Here is a 21,742-nt window from a genome sequence, read left to right as displayed (position 1 = left end):
AAGTGAGAAAATTCATGGGTTGAGATAAAAACAGTTTGATAAGTAAAGCGAAAGCCATGCGGACGCGCAAAGCAAAACAAGGAATTCATTTACCACTTCCCATGGGCAGGCAGGTGTTCAGCCATCTCCAAGAAAGCAGGGCTCCATCACACGTAACGGTTACTTGGGAAGACAAAACACCATCGCTCCGAATGTCCCCCCCTTCCTTCTTCTTTTCCCAGCTTTATATGCTGAGCGTGACATCATATGGTATGGAACATCCCTTTGGTCAGCTGGGGTCAGCTGTCCCGGCTGTGTCCCCTCCCAGCTTCTTGTGCACCCCCAGCCTCCTCGCTGGTGGGGTGGTGAGAGAAGCAGAAAAGGCCTTGACTCTGTGCAAGCACTGCTCAGCGGTAACTAAAACATCCCTGAATTATCAACACTGTTTTCAGCATAAATCCAAAACATAGCCTCATACTAGCTACTATGAAGAAAATTAACCCTATCCCAGCCAAAACCAGCACAACTAAGCAGGGTCTGCTGTCTTCAATGAGTGCGAGTTTTTCTGCAAATTCACCCAAGGCTGTATTTGATGATCATTCCATTACACTGACTGACCTATAAACCCCCAAAATGGAAGGCAGCTCAGTGGACATGAGCAAGGGCAACATGCCCTAGAAGCTCAGGGAATAATGCAGGGTGTGACTGACCACAGCTGTTGCAAAGAAGCTGACTTTATCTCAGCACAAAGGGGACCAGAGGGTGGCCTTTGTTTTAGATAAACAGCTATGTCAGTTGAGTGCATCAACTGACTATATTACAGTCGAGTGAATCAACTAGTGGTGTAAATGTTTCTCCCTGAGTTCATTAAAAAAGTGAATGTCTCCCTGAGTTAGCTAGACCAGCATGGGGGAGTGAATACGTGGCTCAGCCCAACAGAGTACAGAAACTAAATAACTAACAAAGGAATTTCAAAGAGAGCAACAGGCTTGAGCTGGCTTCAACCCACGTATTCCTTCCTGGTGACTGGGGACGCCCAACATCATGACAGTAAGCATATTCTAGAGACCAGTAATGGGGATCACACTGGTATTGTGTGTGAACTGTATATTGCAATTGCTATATTTTGCTAAGTTTAACTTGCATTTGTATCGTGATTTCAGTACATTTTCTATCACTCTGCTAAATCAGAAATCCTCTGTAACTTCAACTATCTTCAAATAGTAAATTTAATATTAAACATTATACCCTCCATGTGTGGAATATCTAAAAGAACCTATTCAGAGAGTATTGGACTCTGACAGGTACCTAACAGGACACCTAAGCCTGACTCCCTTCCACAGGAGAATCCAGGGATATTCTTGTCTCAGCTTGGGTCAAACACTATCCCCAAAATATACTGTACAAGCAGCATTTTAAAAGACAACCCTAAAATTACATTTAAAACTTCCTGTCCAGAACAGTACAAAAGCTTTGAGGAAGTATAGCCACGGTGCAATTTTATGAATAGCTCAAGAGTCATGATGACCAATATCCCCTTTGTTCTTATTCATAATGTCAGTACAAAGTGTCATTTGTTTTGATCACAGATCCCCATGAAGAAAAGAGAAGTGCCTTGCATGGATTATGATCAACTACGAATGCAGAGACACTACCAAAGACTTTGGGGACCAAAGAACAGTAGGAACCAAAAAATCGGTTCCTGACACAATCAGCCTGAGCTCCTTATCTTGTGGAAACTCTCACTGGTATTTTGACAAACAGTACAGAAAAAGCAATTTCTTTCTAAACGAGGAACAGAAGTGTATTGGGCTTCACTGAATCTTCACTCCCCCACGCATAGTACAGCCTAGCTAGATTCAACTATTCCATACCAGGACCTCAAGACACTTCAGTGACATTTTGGAGCCACTGGATCTGAGCCCTTTGATTCTTAATTAGAAGTGTATTTTTTTCCAGCACTGCTTGGCACTTTCCAGATTAACATTGCTTTTAACCACCAAACACAAGGTAGAAGCTTCAATGAAAAAGGAATTCAAGTTCTTCAAGCAACTGTCACATTCGCCTAATATGCACCAAGTCGGATCCTTCTGTCTCGAAGTACTTTGTGGAATCACTTCAGTATCTTGGATGCCTCACTGTCCTTTTGATCAGAACTTGTTAAATACAAAACAGGCCAATTAATCTATAGTTCCTTACCATACAGGGCCACAAGAAAGAGCCTCTGTTACAATTACTTATTTTGCACACGGTGTTTCCTACCTTACATGAAGAACACCCAGAAATGCTTGTGGTTTTGGGTGGTGGGTTCCTGTGCGCTTCCCCCCCTCAGTAGTTTGAGGCAAAATCTCTCTGCTAAAAAGTTACAACAATATGGCCAAAATAAATCAAACAATACTAAAAATATGGCAATGTTAAGATGCTGCCACTTTAATGCATTCTCCAGGTACTTTTTCCTTAATCTTTATAAGGCATACAGTTATGAAATACCTTTTAGTCTGATTTTTGGGGTTTTTTTAGATGAATAGAATATGGATTATACTTCCCATAATATCACTATATACATGTTGTGAGACTCACTTAGGTAACGTGTTGCACCTTGAGCAAGTAGGGGTACAGGAAATTCTGCTGACCCAACCCCCAACACAGATGCCTGGCACACTGAGCGCACCTCTCGCTGGTCTGTGTCAAGCTGGCAGGTGGAAGTTCTGGACAACGTTGTATGTACAAGGGTGCTGTATGACCCTAGCTGCATACAAGCTGCCACACACCCAAGTTAGCTGTTTGGAAATGGTTCAAGGTGCCCCAGGGACATGCAGGCGCCAAGGAAGGTTAAGTAAGGAAGAGAAAGTGCCCCGGCACGCAGGCCCTATGTCTACCACCTATACAAGTATTCATGCCACCTGCTGTCAGGGCAAGGGCTGATCACACTCACGGTGCTTCCCTGCAGTTTGGTGCACATGCACCTCAATATGCCTAGGAGACCTGTGCACATAAGGACTGTGTTAGCAAAGGCACATATTACCCAATACTAAAGAAAAATCACTCGTTTGCCGGGCTGTATATTGTCCGTTCTGCAACAGGAAAGATTCGGGAAGCAGCACAAGACTGCACTGTGATAACAGGAGTCATTACAGGTACTGCAGCGGGGAAAAAAATCCAAGGTAGTCTGAGCGGACCACCAGGTTTTTAACGCTCCTGACTTAAAGATAAACACATAGCCTCCTCTCTTGCCCCAGAAGCCACTGTTCTTTATTAATTACTTCCTGTTAGAACCTCTCAAAGTCCATAGGAGCTATGTACAGATAGGTAAAGCTAGAAACATGTCTAAAGATGGGAAGAAAGCTTATTGTCTAAAAGGCAAAAGCAGAGATAACTGCTAAAAAAACCCAAACCAAAACAAGAAAACTATCAGACAAAACACATTAAAAAAAATACAAAACACACACACCCCACACCAAAAAACAACACACACAAAAGCCCCACAATTAAGCAGAAAGTCAGCAAGGAATAGGCAACAGAACAAAGAATCTTCATCCAACTATGAAAGAAGATTTTGTCACGTCAAACCAAATTGTACCTTCCAAACTGTATTCTTCAGTTTTACACTCAACCCACCAAAACAAAAAACCCAACTAGGTCACTGCACTGTAAGAATAAAGATAGTACATACACAGCATTAAAAAAGAAAAATGAAAGCCACCTAAACACATGCTTTAATTCAGTTTTCAGTAAGCATGATAATATTAAGAGGTAATATAAGATAGCAAAACTGATAAAAATAGAAACTTCCATAACAGAGATGAAATAAAAGCTCAAGCAACTTAATATAACCCCATCCTCCTGCAGGAAATTTATCATTGAAGATAATCAAATCCCAGACCTAAAATTTCACATATTACAAAATCTCCAGTCAGATGCATAAACCTTGGCAAAGCATTTGATAAGCTGCCACTAGTGAAGACTGAGATAAGAGACACTAGTAAAAGGCATGCATGGGGTAGAGAAATGACGAAAACAGAGATAGAGGAGCATAATATTAGAGTAGGAAGAGGTTACTAACAGTTATTAAATATGCAACACCAGTACAAACATTAGAACGAGAAAACGTTTGGAAATACAGGAAAGCAACATAGTACAGGACAAAACTATCTGATGGACAAAACAATGAAAAATGAAAGTCAATCATTAAAGGATCATTTGGACTGATCCCTGTAAAATTTCCGCTATGAATTTCAGCACATCCTTTGGAAATGACTGCCACCAATGCTGTAAGCATGAAGTAGCCACATGAGATCAAGATGTTTGCATTAGTTGTGGACAAATACTACCTCCAAAACATTTCTCAAGAGACATTGATGCTGTACTCTACACAGTTCTGGTCACCTGGCTTCCAAAAGATTTTTGAACGAAATATATGCAAAGAAGGGCTTCCAGGTTCTCTGAAGACTCCACTGCAGAAGTAGAAACCAGGAGACCTCAGCTTGCTTATGCTAACAAACTGAAATCTGCACGAGGATGCACTTGCCACGTTTAAATATCAGGAGGACAAACCAGGAATATGAATAAAAAGTAAATTTATGCTCAAAATCAGAATACAGCAATCGGGTTCTTGAACAGTTTCCAGAAAACAGTACTAAAAGCAAAAAACCGTAGCTACTTAAGTTGATACTAGACTCCTTCCTGAAAGAACTCGTGTCATATGGCGCCTGCATCAGCAGTATAACTAACCCAGTAACATAGACTCCGTTTTTCATTGGTTTGATTAGTCCTGCTGCAAACTCAAAGCACTTCTATACCCATACAACTCGACCACTCAAAAGTTATGTCACACACCCACTCTTTCCCTAAGCATCTGTTGCACAACAGTCACAGTAGTATCAGCTGTTTAAGCTCCAAGACAGATGAAATTAGAATCCACAAAATAGCAACAAATAGAACAAAAAAATCATTTTATTAGGTTTGACAATGAAGTTTTAAATAAAAAAAATGCTTCATTTAAATATGGTCCTTAATCTAGATTCTCTTCTCTTACCCTAGAAAAGGCTTTACCTGGACAAACAATTCAGTGAAATTATTATTCTTTTTTAAGAAGACACCACCCACAGAGCACTTTCACTATCATGTGTGCGCTCACATTCTGGGCAACAAAATCGTCTTATTGTTGCTTTTGTGCACCTCATTCTCTGACTTCGGCGGCAGAGGGGGAGAGAGAAAAGAAACAGAGAGAGCTAACATTAAGGTAATACATAGTAAGGCTCTGTCTCATTCATATCTTACTCAGTTTCCAGCTATCAAGATCCCTTCTTCATGGTGCTCCAGTACCCAGTGCTCTCCTCTTTAATCTCAAGAATTGGTACAGCTCGTAGCTTCCATTTCCTCAGATGGAATAAAGAAAAAACCTCAAAAATCCAGGAGAATATCCTTCTCCAGGGCACAAGTTACTTGTTTACCAAATCTTATTACAAAAATCAAACTATTAGCTCAGTTTGTAATCAACTTGCAACAACAATAAAGAAGTTCAGCTCAAAATGGAAAGTTTTTAAAATTAGTTACACACAAATAGGAAAGAGATCCTTACCGTTCTGACTTCCACCATTCAAAAGCCAGCTATACTCAGTGGACTGACTCATAGCCAACTGGTAGATAGCATAGCACAAGGCAACAAATTTTAGCACTAGCATTGGTACACAGCTGCAAGCAGTAGCAGATCCTGGCCCTCGCACAACGCAAGCATGAATCAAGCAGAGGGAAAGAATCATTGCAGGCAACAAATGGAGTAAGCCAAAAATGTGAACATGTGTACATGCTATTTAAGTTTAGCCTGGGGTTGTGCTTTCTTCTAACAAAAGGTCTCTCCAGCAGAGTTTGAGCGTTAAAAGACAAAATGTAGGTTCATTAAGTAAATAACTTAACTGCACAGGAACTGAAGAAGTTTCTGCTCACAAACTGCTTACAAATTATCAGGTTCCCAGAGCTTCTTTCTTCAGAGATCACCTACAAGCCTCTATTCCGTTTTGTAGTTCTTTAGAAAGGACATTGCACAGAAGAACGTTTTATTCCTTTGGATCTGGCTATTATTTTACAATTGCTGTCAGAACAGACTGAACATCTGAAGTTATGATGCATGGTTTGGTTTTTCCTCCCACATGCCAAAAGGGTAAGAACTAGGGAACCAAATTATTTTAGCACAGAAAGTACATAGAGTATAATAAGGTTTTGCCCTCCTCAGTCTCCCTCTCCAGAATCCAAGCCTACCGACAGTTTAGGCTGTTTGAGCAACATTTCAAATATCTGAAGACGACAATCCAGGCTTGCTCAGTCAGGAACCGGAGGAGGATCCCTCCTCACCCCAAACACACAAAACAGGAGAAATCATAACCTAGAGACATTTTTGAAAGGTAGGAACTACTGATTTTTATTTCCATGAATAAGAAGTAAAAAGAGGGCAAAGAAAATAAATAGGAATGATTTAAACTAGAAGCAGATACTTTTAATTAATCAGGCAGTTTTATAAGATAACCTTTCCATAATTGGCTTTTCCAAGACCCCGACCACATGGCCATGTAGCTATCAGTTTTGTTTGCAAACGAGAGGAGCAGTAAACCATTAATATCATGTTGATTAACTGACACTCAGTTTGCAAAATATTTTTGTTATGGGTTAGATGCACAGGCACAATATTAGTGGAACTAGCAAAGGCAGAATACATCCGTGGACAACATTCTGAACAGAAAAGTCATACTTAAGAGCATGCAACAGCGCAGCACTGAATGCTGCTAGCATGAACTTCAGGATCCAAACATTCTTTTCAGAGGTACTCAGATCCAGTTTTGCTTCGTTTCTGGATAATGCAAACACCACATGAATACGGAAGAATTATTATAGACTGCGCATCAGCAAAAATATCACCACACGCTCACTGTGAAAAGTCTCTAGAAGCTGCCTTTTATATTCTTAGTTATAAATTTTTTAATTTTTTTATTTTAAATAAGGCAACACTAAATTCCAGCAGAAGACAAACTTGAAGAAAATCATTATAACAATCTACAAATGGACCCATGTGGGTGGCATACCTTCTCTCAGAATAGAAAAAGTACTTCACAGGAAAAAGATTTGGGAAAAATATTTAAATAAAATTTTATGTGCAACTGCACACTTGCAAGTTCTGAAACAGAGATGACAACTGACAGCATGAGCTTTGTTACTGTCAATAGGCTACAGGAACTCTGTCACCAACAGTCACCACAACTTGCGCGCCAGAAGCACATATAAGAAAAACCAGTGATGAAAACTGAGACTGAGGATCTAGACTGAATATTCTGTGTAAACCTACACATCACACGTGGATGTAAAGAAAACTCAAATATTCATGCAACTCATCGAATAATCTTCTGTAGCCATTAAGTGCTAGAGTCAAAATTGCAAACAGCCAAATCAAAAGCAAGATGATCAAATCATCCTAGGAAAGATTTTTCACAAGCGAGAGATGACAAAGTACCAACTGTTGCTGAGTAACAGCCTCCAAATCCACAGAATTAAAAACTCAGTACGTACACCTGCCTCAACTGCACACTTTCTTTGTACAGTAAGACAAAAAAGATTTACATTTAGGGAAAAGAAGGCAAAACTACTCCCACACTGAATGCCTCTCTCATTCAGGAAGAAGAAAATACTGTTGAGAGAACATTTGACTGTATTATTTGTAAAGCCATTAATAGATAATGAGGATCTTTCTTGAACAAGACACACAATATCTTAGTCTGTTTTAAAATTCAGCTTTCAGAGAGATAAGTACAGTCTTTATCAATAACACCTGTGAGGACATTTCAATTATGTTCTCTATAATTATGCTTTTTTTAACATCAGGCATTGATACGGAAGTTTGCACCGTTGCTATAGAAATGGTGCTAACAGGTAAAAATCTAACAGCATATGAATTGCCTATATTTGGTATGACGACTGTTATGTGGAACTACAATAGACATTTGGGGAAGAGAGCTGCATTTTCTGCCTGTGCCACTATCCCCTGCATTCGTTTATGAAAGCGTGTCAAGCTCAGAGTATCCAACTTCTACAAGCAAACAATACACAAAACAGTTATTTATCCATCCAAGCATCCACACCTTTCCCACATTTCTTAATCCCTTTGGAAGAACCTCAGTAAATCAGGCAACTAATGAGAGAGCAGGTAAAGACCCAAATACCAATAGTTTAATATTAAATACTTTTCCTCACCCAAGACCAGTCAGTAACTGCTGACCACCAAAGCATCCGCCTAGTAAAACGTGATACAGAAACCGAGCAAATCCAAGTTAATTCAGACAAATCCAGGACTTCAACAAACCAAATGGATGTTGGAATCTTGTTTTAAATGTTCAAGAATGACCAGATAAATCCCTGGAGGATTTGTCAGCTGGCCCAACCAGATGTCAATGACCTACTCAAACTGCCTGAAACTGGAGACCAAGCATATGTTCACTTCAACTGAAATAATTCAGAGTGAGCATTTTCATGAAGGAGGAGAGCATATTTTTAAGATGGTATCAGACTTTTTTCTTGTTATCAAAACAGAAACTTACAGTAGATTGCAGGGAAGTCTTGTCTCTTTAGATACTCAAGGCAGACAGGAATTTACTTGAAGACCTGAAATTCTGGTATACCCACCTTACCTCTTGTGCGCTAACAACAACAGTTGAATCACCAGAAAAAACTAAATGCGGTTTCAGGTACATGGACAGTATAAATAAGAGCCCTGCTGGAGCTATTTCTAAGCCATCTATCTACATTATTGATGAAAGGATCTACTCTAAAGAAGGAATGACATAATAAATACCTACAGAGTTCGTTGAACTTGTGTAACTGATGTAGAATACAATGTTTTCCAGAAGACATCAAAAAGACAAGATGTAGCACAAGCATTAATTTGAAGAGCATAGCTGGCAAAGCACACGAACCAACTATGCAAAAACATTTGTATACCTCTAATGATAGTAAAGGCAAGCCTCAAATTCTTGTTACAAAACAGGGAAAAAGACAAACTGCAGGGGAAAGATTAACGATAAAGTTCTTTACAGCACACACGACAACTTTAAACTAACCAGGGACCAAGGAAATGAAATAATTTCTCAAATTACTTCCTAAGGAGGTAGAGGCATGCTATTTTGTTTGTGAGCCATGCTTCAAATGAGGAATGCAAAAATCATTAACTGCTAAAAAGGTGCATATATCCTTTTGCTCTACACTGGATTTAGTGGCCATATGATCAACAAGCCAGGAAAGCAGAACACAAACCTGAACACTGTTTACTGGCATTAAAGAAGTAAAGGCACAAGATTCACATGTACACACAATGCTGATTGGCCTGCATAGTTCGACAGGCACAAAAAGGCTGTAGACACTTAAGCCAAGTGAGAACAGCTAAACATGTTCAAAGCAGGGACAAGCATTTTCTTCCAGATCTCACAGAAAGCATGAGGAATGCCGCAATTTTTATATGACTTTAAGAGCGTGGCAACTGCTGACAGAATAACAGCATTTGCTGGTCTTTTCAGTAGTTAGGAGTCAAGTCCAGCTCACTTACCCTACACACAAAGATTCCAGTATGCCTTCGATACAGTCTGTCAAGCAGAATTTTTAAGGTTATTCCAGCACTACGAACTCAGCACAGTAAGTTAACAAGTGATATCCTACCCAAATTCTACTTGGATATTTGAGATATTCAGTGGATGACTGGAAAATTATTACTCAAACATATCCTTCAGCTTATCAAATGCAGCTGTGTCCATTTCTGCCAAATCAATGGATGCATGCATTAGAAATTGATTTAAGTGCAGATACGTGCAAGCTGAAAACTTGGGTCCAAGAGCAATGACAGAGAGATAGCCTGTACACAATATAGTTTCGATAAGACATTTGGAGGAGAATGGTGTTCTGAATGTGCATCTACTGTTTTACAGCCAATTACACTATTTCTTCTTAAGGAAATCATGCTGTTTAACAGTTCATTTAACTAAAAAGAAAATTACATTCATCTTTGTGTTGATCTCTTAACTGATAAAAAGTAAATCTAGAATGCTATAATGCAAGAAAGTCCACACCATGAGATGGCAGAGTATCACAATCAGGAATACAAAACCATTGTCATGTGACCATTCAGCGATGTTAACTGTATCTTTAAAAAGTTCACAGACTGGCACCTTCCAAAAAAATCCACTATAACTGCTACTTCACTTAGTACTAACAGCTGAAATCTCTAATCTTTCTAGGATCACCAAAACCATCCCAGTGCTAAAACAAAGGAGTAGTGCACGTCTGGGGGAACTCACAATTAGGACAAAAGCAAAGATACTCAGATCCTAAAACACCTACCAGGTAAGCTTTTCTGTTCTCTGGCAACTTTTGGCAGGAAACTTTGCAGGAGTTCTGCCCTAAATCTTGCACAAAATTCTTCTCCCCCCCGACTTCTACAGAGAGGGGATCTTCTGGCCCAGACTAATCAATAGCACTGGCTTACTCTTAAGCAACAGAGATTAGCCATTCTGGACAAACCAATGAAAGCTAATTCTTCACCTCATCTAAATGAAAATACAACATCACTTTGAGACCCTGTCACGCTCTGTATTGCTGCCTTAAGAGTTTTAGTTTAAAAAAAAAAATATATTTCAGCCACTCAAATACACAGCTTGGCCAAGATGAGCATTTTTGATGTCACGCAAGATTCACCTTGAATAGGAGGAAAAACACGAAAAAAAGGCCATGACTAATACAGAGAACTGAAAGAATCTGAGGAACAGTTTTTAAGTATTTGGAACCAGTAGCCTAAGTTCCAGTTTGGACAAGGATTTGATACCGCTTCATCATTATTGACATTAAACTGTCCTTGTCCTGGAGGTACAAGGAAATCTGTCAACATAAGAAACATAAGTGGACACTGCACACCAAACAAGGTGTTTTGTTGCTTGAAGCAACAAAAAAGCCTCGGTGAAGAGAAAGCTGTGCTGGGAAACAAACTGTGCTGGGAGAGCTGGACAGGCAGCCCAGCTGCCAGCAGCACATTTTGTTGCCCTGCAGAGCAGACCACAGCCCATGGGCTGCCAGCTGGAGAACCCTGTTGTGCAGAATTGTATGCTTTTAAATTCTGTACCATTTAAGCATTTTTAATGACCAATTACTTTGAGTTTAAGACAAGTTACCTTATCACTGCAATATTGCGGCAAGGAGTAAATTTGATTGCCGGTTCAGAAATTGCATAAATTTGCAGTTCCAGAAGGTATTCTTTGATGACATACAAAATATATTAAAATACTTTACATTGCAGTATTTTCAAACAGTTCTTTTGAACTGTTTTTGCCATGCCCTGAGCAACATCTAGTGTGGACTAGATGACCCCCAGGTGTGTCCCCCTAAAGTATTCTGATTCTTTAAAGAAAACACAAAAGGTGTTAACAATCTAATTAAAACAGTGTGTAGGTTCAGAGAGAAAGAAGTATTTCCAAATATACTGATCAAGCAGAATCAAACCACACGATCTACTTCATTTCCCGCTCTCTTGATGATGTGAATTTTATGTATTTTTTTAGATTCCAAGAAGAGTGGATAAACATTATTAAAAAAGCTTGAGATCTGTTTGAACTTATTTGAATCTCCCCTTATTTCCTTCTAGGAAGATCTGGTAAAATATGGCTTCAAGCCTCCAACAACAACATTCTACTTCATAATAAATACAAAGAAGATCCTGCAGAATAGTCACAGAAAGCTATTTTTAAATGCATCACTTCAAGCAATCAACTTGTGGCATGGGTATGTTCTCCTAGCTAGGAAAAGCAGCATTGCGATGGATACTCAGATAGCCCAGACGAAGATGTTATGTGGCCTCTCCCCTCCAATATCAATGAGCACCAGAGGTAGATCACAGTCCATTTTGTTGTTCCTGAAAAAACATCACAGAAAAGCAAGACCACCAAACATGCATACGCAGGTTCAGAGGTGAGAAAGCCCGTGGACCCCAGAATAAGAAATGAAGTGTACTGGCAATGGAAGGCCATAATCCAGGAATAGGAAAGAAAACCTGCAACCTCTCATATTCTGAAATAGTCCAATGAGCAAGTAACAGCAAATCAGCTGGGTATCATGGAGGGGCAGAAGCAAAGAGAGAGAACGCGCAAGCCCTATCCGCACCCACTTCTCCTAGCCCTGCTATGTCTTTGACAAAAGGTTTAATTGTGTTTTGATACTTGATGATACTGCAACACTTCATGGTTGTCACCACCATGAGAGATTCAACTGATACTGCCCATGAGGATTTGGAAAATCTGAACTACAAATAATTTGGTGAAAGACATGAACACATGGATAAATTTTTCTACAGTTAAAAAAAATATATATTTTAACTAAATACATTCAGATCTTTCAGTATTGTCTCAAAGCCAAGACCATCCATATTAGTGAATATTTTTTTTTTTTTCCAAAAAAACAAACAACACACAAATTAGTCATTCATTTCCCCATTCTATACTACCAGGAAGTACCTGCTAAAAGAATCACCGAAAAAGCCAATACCTTGGCTGCACTTTGAAAATACTTTAATTTTTTAGTTAGCTTCATATTCAGCTTGCCAAGTTGGGGAGGTTCATTTTGGTCATGTACGTTATTTAAACATAAACGAGAGCCAGCCACATCATAAATAGAGTATTGGTACCTTACCGTTGAAATACCACCGAAGTCACTAGCCACAACATTGTTAGCGTGGTTTTGGCAGGTGGTATACTTTTGAAACAGCTTTATCACTTAAAAGCTAAGATATTTTAACGAGCTGCAGAAACTTATCTTCCACTGCCTCCAAGACAACAGAGAAAAACAACCTCAGCAAAAACAGCAAATGCAGCTACCAATTTAAATGCAATATTCATATAGTGATTTACAGGATCTTTCCAATCTAAGAATCTAGTTTTTTCACAAGTAACAAAGTAGGGTTTTCCAGCTGAGTTGCGTGTGGCTAATAAACACCGTAAATCTGACAAAGCTATCAAATAGCAGGCAGCGGGGCTGCTCTGCCACAGAGACTGCCACGTAAGCCAGCTCCCTCACTGAGGAATGAAGCAAACTCAACTTCAATTCACTCTGGGACCCAACTGCATGCTCAACCCAGCCCCCAAAAAACCACAATTTGCAAATGGCATCTCCAACCTAGGCAAGACCCCTTTTTCCCTACCAAGATGTGTTTTCTGATTTTGAGGATTGTTACATTAAAAAAACATTGGCCTCCTCTGCATTAGAGAAGGTGCCAATTATGAATTCCAAAAGATTGTAATTTTCTTCCTGTAAGCAAAGCACTTCTACCAACATTAGGAGAATCATAAATACAGAAAAACCTGCAAAGAAATACCAATCAGCTAGTCCAATGATAAGATCATAGAAACATGCCCTATTGCCCTAGGGAAAAAAAGATATCCAATTCCATTAATGACCTGGAATGTAATAGGGGAAGATGACACCAGAGAAAGAGACCAGCAACAAGAACTTCAGTTGCTGAAGCCCATCACTTCTCCTCATCTTCCCTCCCTCACTCCAACAAGTAAAATCAAGAAGACATCCATGACATTCAGTATCAGTCCACACAGCAATCTGACACCTAAAAGCAACACAGAAACTCCAGCACATCCCAAGACAGCAAGGGAAGTCTGTCTTTTTTCCTGTTCCCTGGAGAGATCTCACTTCTGTCCATGTCCTTTAACTCCAGCACTACCTGATTCCATTTTCCACTTAAGACTATCACTTCATAGAAAGAGGGGAAGAAAAAGTATGTAAAACCATGGACTTTTTTCTAGGTCATGAAAATAAGAGCTAGCTTTTTTTAAAAAAATAGGTACAGCTGAAAGAATTACTTAAAGCTCTCAACTTTCCTACAACATACCTTTGTTTACCAATAAATGAGGGCTTTAACAAAAGTTTTGTGGGCGCAATAGCTTAGCAAGACATCTTTCATGCTAGCTACTTGCATTATTAAACAAGCTTCTCTTTTTAGCAGTATCACTTAACATAGGCTAACTAGATTTCTGTGTCTATCTAACAGCATAACACAAATACGACACACCTCTGCATCATATTACTATATAGATCCGCACAACAGATTTCACATTTTCCTAACCTATCCTCTATAAAAGGCTTTTTGGCCTCAGCAATATCCTTTCAATTAATGTCTTGATTGACTTATAACTAAGTTACAAAATTCAGATCAAGAATTATTCCTCAACAAAACTGCGTCAGTCTCAAATCATTAGTGCATATACCTTTGTTACTATAAGTCTAAATTTGTTTAAGAATTCATACCCATTTTGCATATATTCACTTTGGACTTACAACAAGCACATGCTGTAAGTGTACAACCCTGCTTCCACACCCGTGGGTGTTTCAGTTTTCTCCCATAAGCTAATCAAATTGAACAGGGAAGGCACACAAATTTCACAGGACAAAAAAATCCCCAAGATTTTTAGTAAGTTTCTCTAGATGCCCTGGCATAATGTCACCTTAAATACTGCAAAGCTTTCCATTGTACATACAAAAAATAATTTGGGATCATGTAACAACAAATACGCAGATACTTCTTTCCCTCTCCTAATCATACAGCATTCGTTACCAAAAAGAGAAGAAACTGAAGCAGTTCTGATTGCTGGTCTCTAACAGAATTTTTAGACATCGCTCTAACTGCAGTCTTTGAATGCTAGCTTATACACAGATTTGTATGAATACTTCTTTTAAGAGAAGTTAAATTACCTTATCTGAAACATGGACTAGGTCCTAATGAAGAAGCCTTTCCACCACTAAGACAGCTTCAGAAAAGAGTCAAGACTGACTTTTCAGAAGTATTAAACACAAGTCACAGCATGAAATACAGTTTTGAGTTCTGTCATCACACAGACCCTATCCACATTAAAAAAAAAGCCAGCAAGTTAATTAAGTACAAGGGCAAGCCATTACATGCAGACATTGAGGAAGCGCTATCTGCAAGCAGGTCCTAAAGCACGCTATCTGCTTATGAATAGCTGCCGTTCTTCAAAGGTAAAGAAATACTGTACCTCAAAAGCAGTTTTTCCACTTCCTTCATATCACTTTAATATGCCTTCAACTTTATAAAACATTGTACATCTGGCACCCACCTGAAGTGAAAACAGTATCAAGCTTGCCTTTTTGTTTGATCTCCTGACTACAATTTTGTTAACATCATTTTCCTTTCCAAATTCCTTTAGAAGTATTCTGGGTGGACACTTTGAACACTTTAATAGATATTGCCAGTAGAGCTGAACAACTTCCACAAATAAAACAACTTTCTGCCAGCATAGCTAGATCTACCCACGGGTATAAAAAAACTAACTAAAGAATCACAGTTTCATATTGCGATTAGATTTGGTACTACGACCTTTGGTACATTTGTAATGAAGACCTTGTCCAACATAACACAATACATACTTGTTTAAACTACCATTAAAAATTATCTATTACCGTGACTGGAAATGCCATACACTACACTGGATCAGAAAGAAAGTTATTGTCTACTAGTAAGGAGAAAAGCACCTTTAGCAAGGCATATCACTAAGAATACAAAAATCTATTATCAAAGAGTTATCTGGCAAAATCTGTTCAAAATAAATCCAAAATAGGCCCAGACTGGGAGGAAAAAAAAAACAAAGGAGGATTAGAAGAAATTATGTATCATCAATAAGGCAATCAACCAGCAAAGGGTGTCTAGCCAAGCATTTCTCAAACAGGAAGTAGCAAAAACATTTCTACTACACAGGGACATTTGCCATTATCATATAAATAAAATGGAAAACAGTTTCATTAGAAAATGCACACCTGACACCATCCATGCATCGCATATTAAAAAGTAGTAATAATAAAGCCTTATACCTAGGTAATGTTTATCCTCATCCTATCTTAAGGCAGACCTGCAAGGCCCAGGTTTTATCTGCCCTAACAAACATCTCAAGTTTCAGGCTGTTCACCGTCCACCACATTCATGGTTCTCAGAAGCACAGGGTTAGTGTGTAGCTAAGAAGAAATCTTGCTAAGCCTTCAGTAATTTTGCACTCTGAGCTCCAGAAGATACTTGAAGACCACCTCAACTGCATGGAAGGACTGAACTCAATAGATTCTACTCTTCTTATACATTATTCCTTTCCGAAATGCCTGTTGGTACATTTACTTAAAAGTTTGATCAATAAGAATATCAAAATTATTTAAAGGTACTTACCAGACAAGCCCGACAACTAACGCCCAAACAACTTGGTCAGTCTAAAAGTACATGACTATTATTCTAAAAATAAATGAGATAGCTGCCACTACTCAGGTATACTTACCAATAAAGCACATGGGAAAACTGGCTGGTAATCAAAGACAAGGCTGTTGGCAGAGTGGTCTGGACTTGCTAGCAACGGCAGCACAGTTCAGGTGCCCTTTAACCACACAGAGAAAATTAATTATGTGACAGAGTAGAAGAGGAAATACAATGATTATGAGTCATCCACTTAACCATATGTTTTATCAATATACCTCATGATATTAGAGTTACTAACTAGTGACAGCACAAAACAGTGATGCATTAATGGGGGAGAATGTAGCCCAAATCTTTGGGCCATTTTTTCTTTTATTGATTTAGCACTTCAAACAATTTATGTGCATTTTGAAATCTAAAATGTACACCTAAAGAAACTATGCGATGCTACCAGCACTCTAACACTTCACACAAGTAAGCTGATTGCAGATGCTTTTGGAATGCCCAAAATACTTCACAGGCTTCTGGATTAGTTTTTGCTTCATCAGACAAATAGCTCTATTACCAAGTTTCCAGTAACACCATCATCATTCCCAACTCGCTCCACCAGCCTACTGTAAAAGATGCAACAATTGTTAAGTTTAGCTCCATGCACAAGCAATTTTCAAAAATGTCACAAGGATCCTATAATGCCTCAAATATTTCTGCATGAAATCTGAAACTAAGAAGTTTTTCCCAAGTTCCCAGACTTGCAAACCCAGCTAGGGATTCAAGATAGAGTTGAGCTTGTGCTCTAGTACCAGAAATCAGCACGCCCCAAGCTCAGCTGTAACCAAAGGGACAACTGATCCACTTAATCGATTTCAGCTCGTTTATGGGAACTCTGATTTTGTACAGGTCAGTCATCTCTGCCACTAACTGCTTTTTTTCATTCCCATTGTCATTTCCCTGCCATGACATCAGCGCAAGATTTTGTATGGCTGAAGAATAAACAGTTTGGGGGAACTATCAAACTGAAAAACAAGGCAAGGGAAAAAAAGAAATTAATTTCTTAGCTGGGTAAGTTCCCTGATGCAGTTCCCTGTACTAGTATTTCTGCCAAAACAGTGTGAGAAGTGAGCAGTTGTCGTGGTTTAACCCCAGTCAACAACTAAGCACCACACAGCCGCTTCCCCCTCCCAGTGGGGTGAGGAGGAGGAAAGGAAGGAAAAAAAAGTAAAACTCGTGGGTTGAGATAAGAACAGTTTAATAAGTAAAATATAATACTAACAATGGTAATAATGAAATATAATAATAATAGTAATGAAAAGGAATATAACAAAAAAAGGAAGGGGGGGAAAAGAAAAAAAACCAGTGATGCACAATGCAATTGCTCACCACCCGCTGACCAATGCCCAGTTAGTTCCCGAGCCGCAATCCGCGCCTCCCGGCCAACTCCCCCATTTATATACTGGGCATGACGTTCCATGGTATGGAATATCCCTTTGGCTAGTTCGGGTCAGCTGCCCCGGCTATGCTCCCTCCCAGCTTCTTGCACACCTGCTTGCTGGCAGAGCATGGGAAACTGAAAAATCCTTGGCTTAAGATTATCGGCATCATTCTCACACTAAATCCAAAACACAGCACTGTACCAGCTACTAAGAAGAGCGTTAACTCTGTCCCAGCCGAAACCAGGACAGCAGTCAATAAATAAAGCTGCCCCACTGCCTGTGGGGTCACAACCTAATTGAATTACAAACCAATTTAAATTTGTTGCAACTGTGGAGGACCCCAACATTATCAAGCAAGTAACAGAACTTAAGAGCAATTAGAAGATTAAACTAACAACTTGGCAATAAAACGAGTGGACTAGAAACACAAGCTTTTAAAGAGTTTATAAATTTGAGTTTTACATGGAACTAACAAGTCACAAGTCCACCTGTGCTTACACACCTCTTCAGATACAAATTCAGACATGAAGCTTATGAAGAAAAACTTAGTAAATTGAGACTTCCAGCTTTTCATTGGAGGCTTCTGTCTGCCTATACATTAATCTGAAAAGGCTGTACCACAGCAGAAAATGTGCTTTGTACTAGTCCTGTTTATTCACTTCTTGGTCCAACTCCAGTTACTCTGTGACATTATACCACTTATTCTAAATCTAAATGAAAATATAATACTATAGTTTAGACAATTATCCCAAACCCTGGGAACCTTAATAATGTGATAAAAGCAATCCAATTTACAAACTACATTAAGATCACTTTTTCAGGATCTCTGCCAGTTTTATCTAGCCACTATTATCTAAGAAATACAACTTCAACTTTTAAAAAAAGATCAATATTCTTCTTCCCCAGCACAATCAATCTGAGCCCATCTCAATGAGGAGAGCAAATTCCATAGTCTCAAAGCTGTCCCTTAATGAATAATGAGGGAGGCACAAATCAAACAGCTTTTAATGCCACACTACTACAACACTGGTCAGAGAGTTGATAGCCAGACCTAGGTCACTTCAGACTTAATTGATTGCTGCCAATACCACAGCTCCATTAAATAGAAAAAGAGGTAACACATACATATCCCAAAGCATCAGTGTCACTGAATCCTACCGAGACGGCTCCAAAACCGGCAAAACCTTCTGCACCACATATTGCCTCCAAATTGCTTTAAAATGGAGTTTCAGCATAAAAGCCAGTGTAGCTCAAGCTTCTCCTCTGCAACCCTCGTTATGCACTTCTTCCCTGCCACTCTGAGCGCTTCAGCCCTCGGACAGCCTACGGACTTACAGTACAAGCAGTATAAGTGAAGAGATTCACGAGCTCCAAGAAATTACTAAATTGGGCTGACCACATTTCGGCAGAGGACCCCATAGCAAGCTTAACGATCAGTCTCCCTCTCTGGCATTTCTGCTTATCCCCAGGCATGCTGTTCTTTCTTCCTTAAATGACCCAGGCTCTCCCCAAGTTATATTTCATCACTTGCACTAGGAACTGCTATAACAATCTAAAACGGATGGGAGGAGGGGCAGAGACGACTTCCAGCCAAATTCTAGTCAGCTCTGATCAGGTTAGGAGGTCTCAATCTTCTAGTCAAAGATTTAAAAAAACTGATTTTACTGCTTCAATATGATTGCTAAGAACAACTAATAAACTCGAGTCACCAGAGGGCACTAACACTTCCACCTAATGGCAAATGCACTCCTTCAATTAGGAAGGCTGATAATTACATCCACATTATCATGTATATTTTATCTGGATTGAACTTCAGCCGGCTTGTTCTAATTCATGTTCAAATCTCAACTACATGCTGATGAGGCACTGAGCTACATTAACTGCTGTGGTCACACTTGCAATGTATGGGGGAGACTTACAGTCTCCCCAGATAGACCAGAGAAAATAGGGCAGCCACATGCCTCTCCCAGTTCACTTGCAATCTAAAGCTTACATTGCCTACGAAATGTGTTCATATGTATACATCTAAATGAAATTCTGAAACAGGCATGGAGAATAGGTCACAAGTCCGACACCTCAAAGAAACCAAATAAATAACTATTCTAAAGAGTTTGCACCAAGGTGAATCCTACCATAGGGAACTGCAAGCAGTATCTGCCTCCAAGAGAAAAAAGGGGAGGGCTTCCATTTAACCATCAAGCAGCAACAGATGCATTGCTCTCTCAAATTTGGCATCAAATCAACTGCCATGTTACATGCTTAACCTTTAACAAAGGAGGCTGTTCTTTACAACTGAGAAATAAGCAGGTTTTTAAACCACAAATATGATGCATACGAGGGGCTGACAAGAGCGTTTTTTGATATTCCGACCAAGAAGCTCTTGAGCCTCTCGGTGTCAGGCAGAGAGGCGCACTGCAGCACAGCCAGAGATTTTCTGGGGCAGGAAACCTTGACTTCTTGATGCACCCGATACAGTCACAAAAAGCCAAAACACAGCCTGACCGGTGCAGCCCTATGGAAACAAGGGCAAAGCTTCTGGGACCTGCAAGGTACACAGCTTCTTTTTTCCCCAGCATTATTGCCCTGCAGTTCTACCTAAACTGTCATTCTTGCAGTTGGGACTGTAACACAACACAGGCAGGGGAAGGAAAAGGGAATCCTATCCTTACTTACAGAAAGGTACACAATAAGCATGGAGGCTGTCGCTTCTCTGCACTGAAGTTACAGCCACAGAAAAAGTTACACTGACAATAAAGCCGGGATAGCAAGGATTCCGAGAGCATTCTCAAGGCATCTCCATGGGTTCAAGGAAGACACCATTTGTGCCATTTGACAGTCTACAACCCATCTGGAAGCCTGTAGGGAGCTTTGAAAAGACTAGCTTTGAGTGTACTTGAAAGTAGCACACCTCAGAACAGTGAGCCCAAGAGAGAAAACATTAACCTTTTATGCATGTCAGGAACATTGTATTTTAAAATACTTAGTACTGGCCCACTAGATTTCCCAGTATTTTATTTTGCTATAGTGTAAGATTCAGCGAACAGGTCAGTTTTTCTAGACAAATTCTCCTATAAACTGAAACACAGACAAGAAACAGTCTCCTTCTTCCTCAGCCAGCAAGCAGGTTCAATGACCATCATTTACACCATGCTAACTTTCGAAAGTCACAGCAAGAAGCTCCAATGTTCAGAACATACCATGCTGCTGAATACGTCCTCCTCTTCTGTGACTTTGGGCCACCCTCTCCTTTTCTCCCCCCTACCTTCTATGTTTTACACAGCTCCTCCTGACTGCGTAAAGCTGCTGCCACCAGCTTAGCCCAGTGACTGGACTGCCACTGCAGCAGCAAGAGTTGCAAGCCCTCTACCTGACACCCCACAACTGCCTTGCTCCAGCTCTGATTTCAGATGTCCCCTTTCTGCTCGGCAGAATACTGGGTGGTACCAGCTTGCCCACAAGAAGGATTCCAATGCCATTTTCCCCGGAGTCCTACGAGGCCTTAAAGGATCTATGTAAAGGAAAAAGAGTTGCAGTCACATATCTGCACATTCTAGGGGACTAAGCATACAGAGCATCTACTTAAAACACTCAACTGTAAGATTAAGACTGTCTTGCTTCAGCAGTCTTTTAAGGTGATTAGTTCATAAATAGACAAAACATGAAGCCCACAAAGCTTCTGTTCCTGCAATAAATACTACGCATGCACAAATATTAAAAGATGATTTCTACTGCAGCTGTTCCAGGTATTTAAATCTAAAGGTTAACAGAAATGTTTTCTCATTATTTTGAAAATGCATTTTTAAGTATCTTTTCTAACAAGGGCTGTAAACCAACACTCAAATCAGACATATACCATGCCTTTGATGTCTTATACTTCGACAAAATGCAACCAATTACACTCCCCACCCCTAAAGGAAGTTTTCAACTCAGCTTTATTCATTGAATGAAAGGAGGAGCCCAAATGACTCAGCTCCAAGCAAATATAAAGGAAGAGATTAATCCCTAATCTCAATGAAAAAAAAAAAAAATAGGGGAAGAAACTGTTTAAGATGGAGGTGTG

At 39.6% G+C, this 21,742-nt stretch overlaps 1 protein-coding gene across 3 annotated transcripts in view; it reads right to left on the bottom strand.

Moving 5' to 3' along the window:
* RALGPS2 (Ral GEF with PH domain and SH3 binding motif 2) overlaps nt 1-16,430 on the bottom strand; it is a 128,572-nt gene extending 112,142 nt beyond the window's left edge. For all 3 annotated transcript variants that reach the window (XM_050901452.1, XM_050901450.1, XM_050901453.1), the window contains exon 1: nt 16,338-16,430. The gene's annotated coding sequence lies outside the window, so the exon portion shown is untranslated. The remainder of the gene's footprint in view (nt 1-16,337) is intronic.
* Nucleotides 16,431-21,742: the final 5,312 nt, after the last annotated feature.

Source organism: Gymnogyps californianus, chromosome 8 (genome assembly GCF_018139145.2).
Source record: "Gymnogyps californianus isolate 813 chromosome 8, ASM1813914v2, whole genome shotgun sequence".
Classification (NCBI taxonomy): Eukaryota; Metazoa; Chordata; class Aves; order Accipitriformes; family Cathartidae; genus Gymnogyps; species Gymnogyps californianus.
This window is presented reverse-complemented; position numbering and strand designations above follow the sequence as displayed.